Source organism: Polistes canadensis, unplaced genomic scaffold (genome assembly GCF_001313835.1).
Source record: "Polistes canadensis isolate GaletaPanama2010 unplaced genomic scaffold, ASM131383v1 scaffold_15, whole genome shotgun sequence".
Classification (NCBI taxonomy): domain Eukaryota; kingdom Metazoa; phylum Arthropoda; class Insecta; order Hymenoptera; family Vespidae; genus Polistes; species Polistes canadensis.
In genome coordinates, this window is record NW_014569562.1 from 1223699 (window position 1) to 1240375 (window position 16677).

The following is a 16677-nucleotide window of genomic DNA, read 5'->3' on the forward strand; positions in this document are numbered from 1 at the left end:
CATCGATCTTCTACTTCGATCTAAAATTTTATTTTTCTTTCGTCCTTTTTCTTTATTCTTTCTTCTAGCTTCTATCTAATTCTCCTTCGTTTCTTTTTTTTTTCAACGAACATTTTTTTCTCAATAAACTAAGTTCTTTCGTGCGAGCACCAGCTGCAGCAACGTCATCTCATTGATTCTCTACATTTTACGAGTTAGTTTCTATCAAACACTCAACGATCTTATTTCTAACAAACAACACCTTCTCTCTTATTTTTACATATAAAAAATGTCAAAAATGTGTATAAATAAAATCAATCGTTACACTTGAATACTCGTACATATCAATTAACATACGATTTTTCTTTTTTATATTCCAAATTAAAAAAAAAACAAACAAACAAAACCGTAAATATTATTATTTGTGGTAAACAAATTTATTCCAGTAAATTAATTAATATTATGAAATAAACAAAAAAAATAATAATTTCATAAAAATTTATTTATTTAAGTTCATGGCGATTACTGCTTTAATATATACTTTTATTTAAAAATAAAATTAATTATAAATATTATTGTGAAATTAAATATATTATCCGCAGAGTTTATTATACGTATTCAATTATAATAAAATCATTTTGAAAATAAATTAATCGAGTATAAAATTAGATAATCGAAATAAAATAACAATGCTAAATAGAAACGTATTCAATATAAATTGAAACAATATAATTGGTGAAATGAATGGACCAGTTTGGAAACAATTAAAGATCACAGTATAAGAACATGAACAAATAATTATCCCATTTGCTTCCACTCTCTCCTTCTTAAATAATTATTCTAAGTTCCTGTTAAATAGCTACCTATCAAGGAACTCTCTCGCTTAAGTATAATAAAATCTCGCTTTTTCTTGACCTCTTTTTGGTATTTGTCAGTGTCGGTAGCACTGCGAGTACTCAAGAGGAAAGTCAAAGTGCGACAAGCAGGAAGAAAGATGAACGAACTCGAGAATTTCCACTTCGATACCACAAGTTCGAGCCATTAACGTGATGCATCTAACAGGAATAACCCTTGCCACTGTGAACTATATCCATCTCTCTCTCTCTCTTTCTCAATCTATCTATCTCAGTTCCTCTTTAACGCACTCTTGATCTTCATTCAACAGTAACACAGCACCCGTTTCCTTTATAAACTTCCTTCGCGATAAAGCGAAATCAAAAGGGATCTTACTACCATAACGAGAGACCGAATTTCATCTTAATAAAGGATCAAGGACAGAAACCAAAGATGCTACTTGGAATGAGGTATATCCTTCTAACCTACCCCTATTACCTTTCTATTTTGATCCTGATTCTGATCCTTTGCTGCCTAATTTCATTTAATATATATTTACAGTATAAATAATAGATTTATCAATGTCATTATTTCTATAATCATGAATATAAGGATCACATTCTTATCTTGTAGAATTAATTAATATAAATTAGATTTTATACACGTTCGATTTAAATTGAAGTATATTTAAATAAGAATATTGTTATATGATTATTTTCTCATAATATATATATATATATATATATTTTGGTTTCATTTATATTGGTAAAAAGTAAATATTGGGTAAACCACATGTACCAATGGCACATACACGAGATACGCCATTAAATTATTACATTAAATTATCTGTGGATATATATATATATATAATAACATTAATAACATTGTTATCAAATATTTTATATCTAATTTCAAATAACAATTAATTCAATTACGATAATAGTAACGTTAATACAAATTCGTGTTAGCGAATATTTTACATTTGGAATAAAACTTTAGTATTACACGAGCGTACAAAAAAAAAAAAAAGAAAATTCGTAACATTTCTTTTCTTTATGACAAACAATTCGAATAAAAAATGTTGAAATTATTTTGTCAGTATCGTATTTCGATTGATCCTTTAAAAAACAAAACGCAAAAAAAAATAAAAAAGCCCGTTCGTTGTAGTAGTAGTAATACTCGTGTTTTATATCGTGTACGAGCGTTAGATAATTGTTGTTTTTTATTTTTTTTTTTTTTTTTCTATTTTTCTTTTTGTTATCTCTTTTGAAGGAGAAAACAAAATAGTTAGGAAATAAAGGGAGAGAAAAAATATTGTCGGAAAAGGGGGAAATGAGAGAGAGAGAGAAGGAGGTTAAGAGGCCGATTGGTCAAGCACAACGTTGAGCAGCAAGTTTTTTCGTACCGAACGACGAGATCGATTCAGGTCGAGAGCGATGAACGGAACGAAACTTCGCTTCGTTCTCCACACTTCCGATAATGTACTCTCTGGTAGGTATGGGCTCTGGCCCTTTAAATTTCACTCAACCCCACGTAACCCTTCATCCTCTTTTCTTTCTCTTTTGCTTCGTTTTAGTTCGCTCATTCCTTCATTCTATTCCTTCCTTTCTTCCTTTCTTCCTTTCTTTCTTTCTTTCGGTGTGTACTTCCTACTCTGTTGACCTACGACATTCGATCTCCGTCCTCGATGTTGCCTCGCGATAAAAACCTTTCGAGATAGCTCGAAAGATAAATTTCTTGTTAGAAATCAAAGTGCCCAAAAGGTTTTTACGTCCTTTCGTAAACTACTTCACCATACACCCCCCCCACCCTCCTCCCACTACTCAAACCTTTTCCGACTTCTTCCTTGACGAATGAATGAAACTGATGGAATAAAGTTTTAAGATATAAATACGGATCTTGAAAATTTTTTGTCTATTAAAAATATTAATGATATATTTGTGTTATTTGTGTATTTTTAATAATATATTTCTATCGATTGTTTGCTATTTCAAAAATAGATAAATAAAATTAAATTCAAATAATTGATTAATATGCTAATAGTGATAGTAAATGTCTACATTATTAGAATTCATTTAACGAGATTACGTGAAACTGATGAAAGGAGAAAATCGAGAGAGAAAAAGGGAACCTTTGAACATTTGTTTCTCTCGATACAAATATTTATAATAATTTAATTATAGCGATAGAGTGTGTGTGTGTGTGCTATTTTAATGGATAAATAACAAAATAATTAATACACGAGTACCAAATACTAGATGTTTTCATTATTGTAATTCAGTTTTAGGGAAAATATAATAATCAGAAATAAATAATAAGAAGATTTTATTAACAATTAAAACAATATAAAACCTTTATACTTAAGATTCCCCCCTACTTTTTTTTCAACTGCCTGTCTCTTATTTAAAACGATACTAAATAACACAGTTATAGAACTTATAGGAATTATATTAAACCATTACGAACGATTGTAAAATAAATGACAATTGAACGATCGATTGAATATTTTTAATTCTCCTCCCATGTATTCTTGCTTGAAAATTAAAAAAAAAAAAAAAAAGAAAGAAGGAAACACGCACGTATACACTCATAAATTCTCGTCAAAAAAAAAAAAGTAAAAAGTTGAAAAGAAAAATATATGAAAGGGAATAACCGAGTATTATTTGAAGAAGGGAACCCCCTCTCTTTTACTACCTCTCGACACTCTTACCATCCGAACGAGGGGAAAACTTTTCGAGTGAGTTTAATTCAAGCTACGAATAAATCCTACGAGCAGCTTCTACAGTTTTCATTGGGATCTATGAATTAACAAACGAGATCTCTCTCTCTCTCGCTCTCTCTCTCTCTCTCTCTCTTTCGTTCTTTCTTTCGAAGCTCAGCTTTTCGAAAAATCGTTTCAACGCGAAAATCGAATTTCGTTTTGAGCTGTCACTCAAAGTTCACTTCGAAATAGGAAGTAAAGCTGAAGTAGTATTACTACTTCTAACAGAAAGAGAGAGAAAGAGATAGAGATAGAGTGTGGCGGGTGGTGTACAAAGTGGGTAAAGAAAGGAAAAAAAAAAAAGAAAGAAAAAACAACAAAGTTTCTCTCTTCAAATTCTCTACTCGCGATAAATCTTTAGAAGGAGCGTGGAAGAAATCGAAACACGAGTATATTCGCGACACTCTTTCTAAAACACACACACAAATATATATATATATATATACCCACGTAGAAACACATACACGTAAAAATAGAAATGCTATAGACTTTTTTTTCTACGTAGCTTTCTATTTCACAATGTGGGACTTAAAATTCATGCATTTTCTTTCCCTTTCTCTCTTGCTATATTTATTTCTCTCTCTCTCTCTCTCTCTCTCTCTCTCTCTCTCTCTCTCTCTCTTTCTTTCTATTTATCTAACTCTTTTTATCTATCTATCTACTTATCTCACGCACGTATTTCCAAGGTAACTTGCAAAATCCAGAAAAGGAAAGATACAAATGGAGAGAGAAAGAGAGAGAGAGAGAGAGAGAGAAGAGGGGTTGGTTGCGAGAGGAAGTTTCTTTTTACTCGGTCATAAGCATCGCCGAGCGCAAGAACGGAATCTGAATTTATTCTTATTTAAAATGGAAAAGTTTCCAACCGGCGAGCGGTGGGAGAGTTTCTGTCGGTTGTGTGCTAGAAGTGGCGGCTTCCCGCTCGAAAACACGTAATTTACTTTCGTTGGTCCACGGGGAGATGAATGCATAGAAAGAGAGTGAGAAGAGAGAGAGATAGATAGAGAGAGAGAGAGAGAGAGAGAAAGAGAGTCAGACGGAAAGAGAGAAAATTCGTTTCTTCGAGTTTTATGCAACCCGAGGAAAATACGGATTCTAGAGAGCGTTAGAAGTGAGTTCTTCCAAGTGTCCTCGATTAGAGATCTTCCGTAGGGAAAAAGGGACGATTTATAGACTGACTTTTAAAACATGTTTTTACCTTACCCTTTAAGCTACAATAAAAAAAAAAAAAAAAGGAAAAAAGATAATCTAAGATAAATGATACACGATTTTGAGACATATCACTTTACCACCTATCGCACAATTCGATTTATATCAAATATTTTTCCATGTATATTTTATTTATGAAATATATATTTTCCCAAATTATTATTTATTATTATTATTTAATAATTAAACGTATTTTTTTATATATATATATTATACAAGAGTGATTACAAAATAATTACTCGTCATAATTGTATTAGTGCTACGTCATAATTGTATTTGAGGTTTTTTCCCTTATACTTTCGTATCGTTCGGTATTTTCTTTTTTTTTTTTTTACAATAAAATTTTTTAAAACTCGACCAATCGATTGTTCACTTCTCTTCTATTTTTTTTTTTCATTTTATCATACGTCATAGATATTAAATTTTACGATATATTTATGAAGAGAGGAATACCAAAATGACCTAATTGTAAATCATGGAAGTGCAACTTTTTTTTTACAACAAAGTATTTATTATAAAGTGCTGTGATAGATTTAAATATTTTATTTGTTAATATTTATGAGACACTGTAGGGGAAGGGGGAGGAATGAAAATAGTTTAGTTAGCATTTTTATGAAAATTATTTATACCATTTGTCATTAGATTTTATTATAGGTTTAATAGATTCTATTTTTAATTCTAAAGTAATTTACAGTGATACTTATTCCCTCATATATCAGCCATATTATAAGATCATAATATATTGTATATTATATATTCATAACTTTCACACATGATCGTTATGATTTATAAAATTCGAAACAAAAACTCGCAGATAAATAACCAACAAGGAGCAATACTTTTCTATCGTACAAAAAAAAGAGTACATATATATATATAAATAATCAAGTACCCTTAATTATTTCACGCATCGTTCACAATCACTCATCCTATTTAAAAATCTCTTTAAAAATTCTTCTTTAATGACAAATTAAAAGAAGAAATGAAAGGAATGAGAGAGGTTGTGGGAGCGGTTGATTATCGCATCAATTGTACGAATATCTCGATATCTCGATGGGGGAAAAAAGCAAAACCTAGTTTTTTGTCTCACTTGTTCGATCATTTCTTTTTTTTTTTTTATTTTCCTCTCTATTTCCCAATCATCATTATTAAAATAGATCGATCGATGAACATTATCGACGAATACATTCCAAGCTCTATTTCTCATAAATCCGAGCACGTGGTGTAACTACTACAATATATACATAAACACACACACACATGCATGCACTAAGTCGTGGTATTCATGTATGCATGTATAAATACGTAAAACGTATACACACGTGGATACATACATATATATGAGTATTGGTGACACCTGGCTACGATCGAAATTGCAGGAAATTCGAGCATGGCTTACGAATTAGGCGGCTCGAGAAACGACGACAATCGAGTGCCATACACCAGTCACCCCTTTAACCACGTTCACCCCTTTTCCACCACCTTGTCTTGTTCTCTCTCTCTCTCTCTCTCTCTCTCTTTCACCCTATTACAAACCCTCTCAGCTTCCATCACCCTGCAACTAGCTTCGAGAGTGAACAAACTCGAGTGGTGACGGCTGCTATCGAAGAGTACGAATCGAGATATCGAATATATTCTATCTCTCTCTCTCTCTCATTTCCTTCTCTTCCTCTTTCCCTTCCACCCCTTTCTCCCCCTCCTCCTTTCGTCGTCCCGAATTCCTTCGTTTGTTCGTTCGACGTACACTCGATTACAGAGAACGCTGCTTCGAATGCCAATCGCGTTGAGATTTTAGCGTATTGCGCATTCGCACCCTTTCTACTAACCCCCTTGTGACCTATCAACGTCATCGTTCAATCGTCTGTATATATGTATGTATGTATGTATGTATTTGTTATTCGTATGTATGTGTATGTATATATACGTCAGAAGATTTGTTATATTGGATAAGACACGATTATGAATAATTTTGATTTGAGAACAATTAAGAGAATGAAAGATTTGTATTATTTATCGAATTTATATAACGAGATATTTATTTAATTTCTTACACATTTCGCGTAATTTATCTGTGATCACGTCAACATGAATTTTTGTATCGAGGGATGCATAGTTTTTTAGAAATGTTTTACTTATAGCTGTGATAAAGGGAATTGTATGATTGTGTTTTAATGCAGTCAACGTGTTTAGCTAACTTTTTTTCATTCCAATTATTCACCGTAGTTTGAAATTTTTAATCGTATCCTTCATCTTGTAATACATCCGTTTTTGTAAGTCAATTAAAATTCACTTTTAATCGCGTTCTATATCAAAATTATATTCAATCGATTCATTTACGAGATAAAATATATTCGCGCGCGTATAAATTTGTTATTATATATATATTATTTTTTGTGAGTAATATTTAATTTTCCTTTAATTTTTTTTTTTTTTATCTTTTCGATACTTTTACGACCATTAAAATGTTACGTGATTTATTAAATGGTATTTTTTAAGTATTTAGTTATTTTAAATGTGTGTGATAATTCTTATTGACATATCTTATATATTTATCGCTCTATCTTTCTTTTATGCTTGTATATATATGAAAAAGAAAGAGAAAAAGAATAAGAGCACTTTCCGAGGTACGTCGTTTCCAGAAAACTGTATAAACGTCTGGATATGGTGGAAGTCTTTGAAGTGACGTTGACAGCGATGCATTCTTCTCTGAAAATACGCTTCTTCCCATTCTTGAGAGAAAAAGAAAGAGAATGGGAAAAAGAAAAAAAAAAAGAGAGATAGAGAGAGAGAGATAGTCAATACCAGCTTATACAGCATCCTATGAAAACACTAAAATGATAGAAAAAGGATGATCGAAAACGTACTTTTATCCTACGTTAACTTCACTTCTTTTTCTTTATCTTCTCCACTTTATCTTTTATATTATGAATGAAATAATAACCGGAGCGTTTACTCAAAATATAAAAGAACGACGATTATTCGGTCGATCCAAAATTCATTTAACCTTTTTTACTAATATTTTTACTAATAATTTAAAAGAGTGAGAGAGAGAGAGAGAGAAGAAAATAAAATTTGATCGAGTTTTTCTTTTTATCGAATAACATGTGTGAAAAATAATACTCGTTATTGGTTTTAACACAGAATTTCGTTTTATTATAAGAAAGAAAGAAAGAAAGAGAGAGAGAGAGAGAAAAAAAGCTATTTTCGTTTATGGGAATCGTAGAAAATTGTAAGAAGAATACCAAATATCGTTTCACATTTCGAAAAGACGATATTCTTGTTATCACCACGTTCGCACTCTTAGCTCGTAATTTCGTTTAGTTTGTTGCTACTTTCTAACCCCCTCCCCCCCCCTCCCGCTCCCCAGTGGGGATAACTTCTCTTTTTTTCTTTTTAACAAAAAATACAAAAACGTATTTGCAGTGAAAAATTTATCCTTATACGTTTACGAGTGTCATACGAAATTGCATTGTTTTTAAATTGCATACAAAATTTAAAATTAATCGTCTATTAATAGTAATATCATTTTTTTTTTTTTATATATATATATATATTTTATTTGTAAATTGTTATTTTCTAAGAAGAGATTTTCTTTAATTTCAAAAATACGATAGAACAAAAATTATTCGTGTGACGTGGAAAAGCATTCGCGGACCAATGAAATACGAGAGACTTTTGTTCCAAACCCCATACATAGGAATTTCATACTCGATCGTTTCCTGGAAACCACTGAACCATCTTAAAACCGCGGACTGAGCACAAATTGACATTGACGAAGGCCCTCCCCCCTCCACCCCCTCCACCACTCTCAAAACGAACTTGTGCTAATGTACATACTCCAAAGACACGCGGGGTAAACTATGCGAGTCTAATACTTAAATCGACAAATCGATTTTCTAACAAGGTTAGAATATTCATCATTATCACGTACACCGTACACACAGATGTAATTGTTTCTCGAGTCATCTTCGAATTATTTAATAATAATAATATGAATTAAATACGTTTAAAATAATTATTCTTTTAATATTCTAATCAAACGCGTAAACAAATTGTCGATGGAAATTATAATGAAAATTAAATATAATAGCAATTAATAATAATTATTTACGTATCTGAATGTGTGATCATGATTTTTCTTGGAAATTATCGAATTGATATGAAATTTTCTTAATATTCTTGATTAAAAAACAAAAAACAAAATAAATGTTTTAAAAAATAATCCAAACGAAATTCGACGAAACGAATTTAAGTGAAGCGAGAAAAGGAAAATAAAATGAAATAAAATAAAATAGAATAAAATAAAAAAAAGTAAGAAAGAAAGAAAGAAAGAAATAAAGAAAAGAAAAGAAAGTAAAAGAAGGGACAAAGTTTCGAGTAAAACGTCGCGGTGGGGATAGAAAAAAGTGGAAAGATACAGCGTCCTTGGGATTTTAATATGTAAGAGGGTAAAACCTGGAAGAAAAAGACTAAACAAGGGAAGAAAAATAAGAACAAGAAGAAGATAAAGATAGAAAAGAAGGAAGATAAAAAAGAAGAAAAAGAAGAAGAAGAAGGCGGACAAGGGGCAAGCTGATCGTACATGCGGAGCTTCCGCCACAAACGTTATGCCTTGGTGGGTTTCAACGTAACTTTCAAAATAAACTTTTACGATGGGAATAACGTTTCTCGGTTAAAGTAAAAAACGCGCCTCTGGCATTTCTTGTTTTCTCTTTCTCTCTCTTTCTATCTCTTTCTTTCTCTTTCTCTTTCTTTCTTTCTTTTATCTATGAGACACGATACGCGTGGGAAATCTTAGAAACATCCAAAACACAATAGCCTCTCAATGATTTCATATATAAGCCAAAAATTCCTATACAGTTTACATACTGATGTCTTATAGCACCCTTTCTTCTAATCAATTTACTACCCCCTTTCATATATTCTATATATTTGTCGAATTTAATTGAGCATGGGAAATGAATAATAGATAGTTAATTGTTGAAATCTATATAAGATTTTGTATTGATTGTATTCATTTATTAAATCATATTAATGCTATTGATTTTTATAGAAATTTATTATACTTTAGTTATTTTGTAGATTTTTATGAAATTTGATTGAATACCTGAAAGATAATAAATAATTGTTGAAATTTTGTATAAATTTTTAAATGATTACACTTTTGGATTATAGCATCCTTTCTTCTCATCAATTTACTACCCCCTTTCATATATTCTATATATTTGTCGAATTTAATTGAGCATGGGAAATGAATAATAGATAGTTAATTGTTGAAATGTATATAAGATTTTGTTTTGATTGTATTCATTTATTAATTTATATTAATGCTATTGATTTTTATAGAAATTTATTATACTTTAGTTATTTTGTAGATTTTTATGAAATTTGATTGAATACCTGAAAGATAATATAAATAATTGTTGAAATTTTGTAGAAATTTTTAAATGATTATACACTTTTCGATATCAGTTCATTAATCTTAATTGTTCTAAAAAAAAAAAAAAAAACTTTATTATCTTCTTGCTCTTTTAGATTTTTATGAAATTTAATTAAGAGAGAGAGAGAGAGAGAGAGAGTAGGCTAATAAATAATTATTGAAATTTATAAGATTTTTTTTAATGAAATAACCACGGCGGAAATTTTTTAATTATTGCCTATTCATCCTTTTTATCCTCATTAACCTACCCTCCATCTTCCTCTCTTCTTTCTTTTCTTTCTTAGAGAAAATTAAATTATATACGAGAGAAGAGTAATAAATAATTTTGTTGACACCTATTGGATTATTAGATTTAAATAAACATGGCTTGATTTTCTTACTCTCATTAGCTAATTAAAAATATTTTTAATCTAAAAACTGTGTTGAATAATTTAAAATAACACGATCGAATCAACTCGGTAATTATTCACTTCCCCGTACTAATTGCAGATATCTGCTGACATTTTTTTAACTCATTAGTTATATTTGCAAAAATTCCTAATTTAAAAACTTCACGATAAACAAAATAAGATCAAATCAATTCAACAATTAATTATTATTTCCTCATAAACTATTGTAGTAATCTACTTCAACTTTTTCTTAATCATCTTATTTGAATTAAATTGAATTTTTTTTTTGTACTTTTACAATACTCGCAATATTCTCAATCGAAAGAGAAAAAAAAAAAGCAAAGAAATGAAAGAAGAAAAAACTTCAATAAGTAAAGTAACATCAAAATTAATTCGACAATTATTCATCGTTCTTTTTAATATCTAGTAGAGCTTTGGAAAAGTAACAAACAAATAAAAAAAAAAAAAAACAAGTAGAAAGAAAGAAAGAAAGAAAGAAAAAATTTAGAGAAGTGGAGTAAAAAGTGTCTTTCTAAGATAGAAGGTTCGTTACACTAAGATACTCCAAGGCATTAATTTGACGGTCTCAAAAGCAATTTGCTGCCTTGTCAGAAGGGAAGACAAATGTTACACAACGGGAGAGAACATAACCTATGTTTCTCTCGACATTGTTGGCATCTTCGATCGAAGCCTACCTCCCTTAACTTCATCCTACCTCCTCCTCCTCTTCCTCCTCTTCCTTCTGTTCCTCTTTCTCCTCTTTCATCCATCTCATCGTCAAACATTTTCTACTGTTACGACTTCATAGATTTTTCTATTCGAAAACCGGAGATGGTTGCCATTATCCTCAAACAAAAATTCAAGGAGAATCGGTATTCAAAACGAATTTCTTCCTTCAATATTTTCCTCGGTTTCTATCAAATCGTATAAATTTTATCCCGACAATGCCAGGACAATAATTTTCTTTTTTTTTTTTTTTTCATATTTTATTCTTACGAGAAAGTAATAGAGAAAAGAGAGACACAGTTATATACCTAATCGATTTATTTATGGTTTTCTTTTTATCCCCCATTTAATTCATATCATCGATGTCGATTGATGTTCATGTCTTAGATATTTTTCAACATTTTTTATTTCAATTATAAATACTTACTAAACATTTCATTCAAAAATAATGATTAATTATTAATTAATAATTATCGCGAAATATATATAATATATATTATAGGAATTATTAATTAGCGAATTTTTAGTATAAATATATAATAATAAAAATAGATATAGAGGAACGGTGTAATGTAAGAAAAGGTTATTTTTAGCGTATTTATAAATACAAATTATATTATGTGCTTACAATTATTGTCATTTTAATTTACTCAACGAAATATAGATAGGTACTTGGTCAAAATAATACCAAAACAAATATTTGTGAGAGAGTGTACTGTTAAATTAAATAAAAGTTATTATTATCTTGTTAAACGGGAAAACGAATTAACTTGTCGAAAAAAAAATATTCACGCGTATAAATAAACCAATTGTATTTTCCTTTACGATAAGAAGAATAAACTAAAATTATAATCCACATCCTAATATTTTTCACATTTCGCGATTAATTATAATAATTTATCGTAATAAATAAAAACTTTATACGTGTTAATTTTAATATATATATATATATGCATTCAATATGCGACAATTATTTAAATATCGCTGAAATATGATATACCTAACATAACACATACGCGCTCGCATATACACAAACAGCAAATATAAAATAATAAAAAATTCACCGTGTAAAAATAATGTACACGCGTGTACAAAGATTATGTATATCCCCATATGTAAATGAAAAATATATGTATACTAGGATATAAATACAGTTGTCGAAATGCAAACGTAATTAAATTCCAGCAGTTAAATGGAAAATTGCATTTTATCTCTCGAGTCGAGTTTTATTGAGAAAATATAGGAAAAAATAGTACATTTCCGGAATAAAAGAAAGGTCAGATGAAAAAAAAAAAACGGGAAAGGGATAGCAGAAGATAGGAGAATGGAAAGAGAAAAGAAAAAGATTTTCATTGAAATATTATATTTACACCGTTCTGGAAAAGAGAGAAATAAAAATATCGATAATATTTAATATAAATCATAAATAATAGAAAAGAATATTACTTTTAGTACCATAAAAACACGATCGACCCAAAGTAAATAAAATAACAATCAAACTGATTTTATAAAATTTTTCTCCATCACACTAAAAATAAATTACTTTTATTTATTTTACGCGACACGTTACTATCACGAAAAAAAAAGTATGCAATGTCGTTTGACGATTTGATGAAATTAAGTCCAATTGATTGAGAATCTTTTTTTATTTGGAATAAAATAAAAAAAAACAAAATAAATAAAAATACCATTAAATTGATTCCATAAATTTTTGTAGGAATGAGAATATCTATGAAAAATAAATAAAACTGTTCCACATGATGCGTTAATATAAAAAAAAAACAAATCGGTACGCAATGTTATATTATTTAACGTTTTCATCGAAATTCCATTGAATTGATTGAAAATTTTTCTTTTAAACTTTATAAATGACACAAAACATTTCAATTTAATCCTTAAAGTTTAGCCAACTTTGAAAATAAAATTTCAATTTTACGATGACACAATGATGCGAGCTCAACCAAACAAAAATATACAATTACAATTCGACGAATCGATAAAATACAAATTTGATCGACAATATATTGTTTTTATAATTTTATACGCGCGTAACATTGAAAATCTTTACGCAGGAAACGAGATCGTATAAAGAAATTGATGATAATAAAAAAACGATGGTAGTGAGATGATTTGTAAAATAAATAACATGTTGAAAACACTGCTACAATACAATTTACGTTTCTAGAAAAACAATGAGAATATTATAATAAATTTATGTCGATGGATAAATGAAAAAAAAAAAAATAATCGATAATATTACGCAGTATAATTTTCTTCCGTAATTTTCTATCCTTCCGATAAGATAAGTTACGTGTTTAGTTATGTAAGTACGTATACTACACAATAGATGTATATATTATAAATGAAAAAGAACGAATAGAGAACGTAAAACGTGGAATGAAAACAAGAAGGGAGAAGGAAAGACCGTAAAAGTGAGATTTACATTACACAACGGATAACGTAATTCATTTTAAATTGCTCGATTCGTAATACCCTGTTGACATAAATGCGACAACGAGTTCTCGTATCGTAATGAAAACTAGCGATGCGAGTAAGCACGCTAGTAGTCAACTTTTTTCTTTCTCTCTTTCTGTATATATTTTTCCTACCTTTCTCTCTCTCTCTCTCTTTCTTTCCTCACTGTACCCCCCTTGCTCTTTTATTCTCTTTTAGTCTCCAACAGTGTGCTGAAATTCACGCCGCGGTTTTGGTTTATTAAATTCACGCGTAAGGACAACAAAATACGCGAGACAAAGAGAGAAAGAAAGAGAAAGAAAAAAATACATTCACGTCTCAAAAGTAACTATTAATTAAAACCGCCAACAACCTGCGCCTGTTTGTAGCAAAATTATAATAATTATCAAAGTATGGAAGAGAGGAAAAATATATAATATATCTATGTGCGTATGTGTAGAAGTATATATATATATATATATATATATATGAACATTTTCATCTGGAATTATTATCGGTAAATTTGTTTCCAACTTTTAACTCAACTAACTTTTTACTAATGATCTATTTTAATTATGTGAAATATTTATATAAATGTACACGTATGTTATATATATAACTATAATGAAACAAATTTTATACATTATTTTATTATTCGATATTTTATTATTGTTCGAAAAATAATTGCATTTGTTATCATTGGTAAATAATAAATAATAATTTTCTCAAATTTATAATCTAAATTGTATTCAATGATCGCAAATTATCGAATTTGATAAATTCAACTTTTCGGTTATTTTTCGCGTAATTATTCGACAACTAGTATCCAACAGTACCGTTTATTTGGTTCTAATCTTCTTCAATTGGATAAACTAAATGTGCTGTATCGTTTAAATCGAAATTATCGGAATGAAATTTCGAAAACTAATTCTGACGAAGAAAATTTTGGTTTCCATTCTACCACATGGTTACCCTTACTCAATGCTTTTTTTTGTGTGTAGTATAACACAGTGGAAGAAAAATATCGTAAAAAAAAATGTACCGGTACGCATTTGTTTAGAACGGAACAATCCTGAATGAATTTCTTTGTATGATAGAAAAAGTTTTGAAACTTTGTATTACAAGCAAATATCAATAGCATCCAATTTCTATTGTGGGAACGGATGTCAGTCATGTGACTCGACTCGGTGTAAACGTAAATGTTCAAATTAATAGACGAGATTGGTCATGTTCGAAAAAGCCATAGATTCTAATAGCGGAATGCATTGATCGCGAATATTGCGTATTTCTCGATATAGCCAGACGATATTGGAAAATTCTCCAAGAGCGTTCACACGCTAAAAGAAGATCCGTAATGAAATTTTTGATTCTTTTATTTCCTTTATTTCTTTTATTTCTTTTTTTTTTTTTCTCTGTCTCTTCCCTTTAGACGAGACAGAAAGACAAAGAATAACGTACAAAATGGTTCCCTGCTACGCCATAGTTTGTTAACTTTTATATATAAACGTTTTGCATAGTTAAATAATTTATAGCCATTAACGGGCGAGGTATGTTGTTTTTTTTTTGTAAAAAAAAAAAAAAAAATAGAAAAAAAGAAAGCAGAAGCTTTACGCTTTTACATTTTATCCAAAGTTTTTATTACATACACGGTGTGTCAAAAAATTTTAACATCATATCTAAAATCACTTTAATCCTCTAATAATTAATCATTTGAGATAATTATTTTTTAAAACACATTTTTGGTGCATAATATTTTATTATCTATTTTTAATATATTAATCTAAAATATGTTTTAATTTTTTTTTCGTTTTCACATAAAGAAAAAACTAGGCGGTTAATTAGATTAAAAAGAAAAGAACATTAAAATCTCTGAAAAAAAAATTGTAATAGATTCACAAAATAATTAATCAGAAAAATTATATATTGGGCTATTTAGAAATTCTTATCCCACCGTATATATACCACCCTGTAAACTATAAATATACCGAATAATATCAAAGCTGGGAAAGCTCGGAAGCTCGAAAACTATGATTGATGGCCACGAAAGTAAAGAAAGCAAATTAATACACCTCGCATTAACCTTACGCACACAAACACACGACTGATATACTTTCTCTAAGAAATAAATTCAAACTATCCGGAGATGTTAAATTAAGTGGTCTTTTGTTGTTCTAACGTTATCAAATATTGTATATGCGATTGCTAATAAATTTCATTTTTGCGCTATTAGGATTGTCGCGTATCATATAATAAATAAATATTTATCTATGTATCTCTAACTTGTATACACATGCACAAGTGTATGTACGCGTAATATTACACTTAAGAAATTTACCTTAACACGTCAACTATGAACTTCACTTCGTTGACTCAGGAACAACTTCTCGTCTCGTTTATCCTTCCTGTGAATCCTTCCCACGCAATGTTTTAAGATCGTAACGTTGATCCTTCTGATCGTACTTCCTTCAACACTTCCCATACTATAAAACTTTCCGACGAATTTGTTTCACGATGATTGCTGTAAATACAAAATACAAAATTTCCACTTCAATTATTTATCTCTAAGAATTACAAGAGATCTATATGCACGTTATTACAATTATAATTATTATTACTAATTATTACTAACACTGTGTTCGAAAAGTTATGGTAGGATAACGGTTTAAAATTGATTCTATATATAAGATAGTGAATACTTATGACTGTAATGAGAAATGATGTTAGATTGACTCGTGAACATAACTATCGAGTTGCTGAGGAAGTCCCAAATATAGGGACGAAACGTTCAACGGATAAATAGATTGTTCATCTAATTTAAACCTGTCCAAAAAAAACATCCCTAAGAATTAAACTTAGTAATAATGTTAGGAAAATTTTGGATAAGAAAA

At 29.4% G+C, this 16677-nt stretch overlaps 1 protein-coding gene across 2 annotated transcripts in view; it reads right to left on the reverse strand.

Annotated features, from left to right (window-relative positions):
• Nucleotides 1-16677, reverse strand: part of LOC106793543 (putative uncharacterized protein DDB_G0274535) — a 244820-nt gene that overhangs the window by 197724 nt on the left and 30419 nt on the right. For both annotated transcript variants that reach the window (XM_014760557.1, XM_014760556.1), the window contains one exon: nucleotides 16125-16307. The gene's annotated coding sequence lies outside the window, so the exon portion shown is untranslated. The remainder of the gene's footprint in view (nucleotides 1-16124; nucleotides 16308-16677) is intronic.